The 2,666-nt window shown below is 39.2% G+C and overlaps 1 protein-coding gene across 1 annotated transcript in view; it reads left to right on the plus strand.

Moving 5' to 3' along the window:
* Positions 1 to 294: 294 nt before the first annotated feature.
* Positions 295 to 2,666, plus strand: part of LOC106529288 (radixin) — a gene marked incomplete in the record, with an annotated part of 38,731 nt that continues 36,359 nt past the window's right edge. The window contains 1 exon segment of the mRNA XM_014024661.1: positions 295 to 613.

Below are 2,666 nucleotides of genomic sequence, written 5' to 3' on the forward strand. Positions count from 1 at the left end.
TGAAGAAAGACCGTCCATCATTAAACAGAGGTGGAGGCCTCCGTTTTCAGTTGTCCCCCTCCTACAGCGCGGCCATTGCCAGTATCACTCCACCCCCTGTTAACAATAGGTGTTAATTAGGTGTCAACAATAGCCATGTGATGCGAGTATCAGTCACATGGAGGCAGTGCTTAAAAGCCTGAATTTTGCCTGAAACTCTCAGACTGAAGAAGTCTCTTGGAGGAGAGACGAAACGTTTCATTAAAGAAGAACCCGTCCAGAAGACCTATACAATTTTTTTCTTTTTGATTTTTTACCTGGATTACTGAGATGCATCAGGGCAAGTTTTCTTTTTATTTTAACTCCCACGGAAGCGTGAGCGGTGCTTTTATTTTGAAAGTCTAAACCGGAACGAGTAGTATTTGACGTCGTCTGGTTCCACGCTCGCGCCCCTCAAATCGCCTTATGGTYGTGTAGACGTGAAACGGTTTTCTCTCTCATGTCTGCGTGGATTCGTTTCGCCAAACGTTACAGGAGACAAGAAACAGAAACTACAACTTCATTTTTTTTTTCTTTCATCGGGACTGTTTTGTTACATTTGAAGATTTACTCGCTTCTGTCAGTTTGACTCCCGGTGAGTTGTCTCTTCCTCCAAAAAAAAAAAAAAAAAAAAAAGATGAGCTTCTTTTCAAGTTAGATGCCACAGTAGCGGATATTGTCGTTGTCGAGCGCTTCAAATCTCGAGTTATGAGCATTAAAACGCTCTAAACTGCCTTTTTGTTGGTTTGTTTTGATGAGTTTAATTTGGTGAAGGTGACGAGCAAAGCAGCACTTTTAGGGCGTTGCAACTTGACGAGACGAACCTCAGCTAGTCCCGTTATGTGGACTACACCCACTACAACATGTCAGCCTCTAACCCCTCACTTCTTCCAAGTACGTTCCCAGTAGTTTAGTATAGTATTTATGTGGTGGTGTTGTATATTTGAGCCCCTTTGCTCGGTCTCAATGCTTTATTTTATTTATTAATTTATTTATTGGTCGTGTGACTTTGCTGCACGTGATAGAGCAACAGTTGTTTTATCTAGTTTTAATGTTAAATTTCAGTTTAACGGACGTCGTGTCGGCGCGTAAATTGGACAGTTAATTGCTAATAAGCTACATCTGGTTACGCCGATCTGTGGAGCAAACTAATGACTCAAATGTCCATTTAAAGTTCTTTTAGATGTGTTTATTAACTTACATTTGCTATGTTTTCAGTTAACAGCAGTACGACAGCGTAATTTGGAGATTACAATTTGTTTTATTTACACTAATTTCTTTTAGCACATTTTAGGCATTTAGTTGTGATACATGCTGCTTAAAATATATTTTAATGTCCACTTCAGTAGTAAAATGTTTGAGGATTATAGGTCTTTAATACTCTATAAAAGCTATAAAAGATCAATTCATCAGGTTATTTTTTTTGACACGATTTTAGGGTAATATTTTTAATTATAAAGTTTTGTAATAAATGAACAAACCCCAAAGCACAAATAGAAATAAAACCTAAAAGCAATAATGGTACATGTAATTTGCATGTGCAGTATACCAAACGTCATGAAAAAAACGTAACAATAAGCAAGCATTTAATCATAAAACTACAAATATATATCAGTAATTCCATTCTGAACCATCACCATTGCCAAAAACTTTGTATCGATCTACTATATGGATTGCTTTTCAACCAGCTGTACTTATTAAGGAGAAATGTAATAAATGACAAGCAAATTTAAGGACGGAGACACTGATTCTGGCCCCTGAAAATAAAATCCCTAAGATACAAGAACATCTCGGCTCTTTGAGTTCAACTGTTCAGCAGAATGTGAACAACCTGGGAGTAAATCTAGACTCAGACCTGTCACTAGATAAACACATAAAGAACCTGGTTTCCACTTGCTATTTTCAGCTCTGTAATATCTCTAAACTCCGGCCCCTGCTGTCCACTTCAGACTTGGAAATGTTAATTCATGTCTTCATTTCTACCCGTTTGGACTATTGAAATAGCTTGTTCACCTGTCTTAACCAGAAACAGTTAAATCGTCTTCAGCTTGTCCAAAACTCGGCAGCAAGACTCCTAACCTGAACCTCCAAATTCACCCACATCTCCCCGATCCTAGCAGAACTTCACTGGCTCCTGGTTCAGTTCAGAATCCGTTTCAAAATCCTTGTCCTCACCTTCAGAGCTCTTCATGGCCAAGCCCCAGAATACATTAAAAGTCTCATTTCCTCTTACAACCCCAGACGGGACCTCCRCTCACAGGATCAACATCTCCTTATGGTTCCCCTCACTTGCTGTAAGACCCGTGGTGACTGTGCCTTCTCCTCTGTGGCCCCCAGGCTCTGGAATGAACTCCCTTTTAGTCAGCGTTCCATTGACAACATTGGGCCTCATGCAAGAACCGTTCATACACACAGATTTGTTCTTAAGTTGTGCGTTTGAGTGATTTAGGAGAATTTGTGACATTCACCAATGTTTTCGTATTCTAAGATTTTTTACAGATACGAACAAAATTTACGAGTGGTCCAGACCTGTCGTATATTTTACCAGCAGTCAGTCTGCTGTTATCCAGACGGATTTTCCTCCCTAATAACTTTATATTTCCTTAGTTTGAAGATATTTTGAGTTGAAAATGAATCACACTCCATAA

This window comes from Austrofundulus limnaeus, unplaced genomic scaffold, assembly GCF_001266775.1.
Source record: "Austrofundulus limnaeus strain Quisiro unplaced genomic scaffold, Austrofundulus_limnaeus-1.0 Scaffold434, whole genome shotgun sequence".
Taxonomy (NCBI): Eukaryota; Metazoa; Chordata; class Actinopteri; order Cyprinodontiformes; family Rivulidae; genus Austrofundulus; species Austrofundulus limnaeus.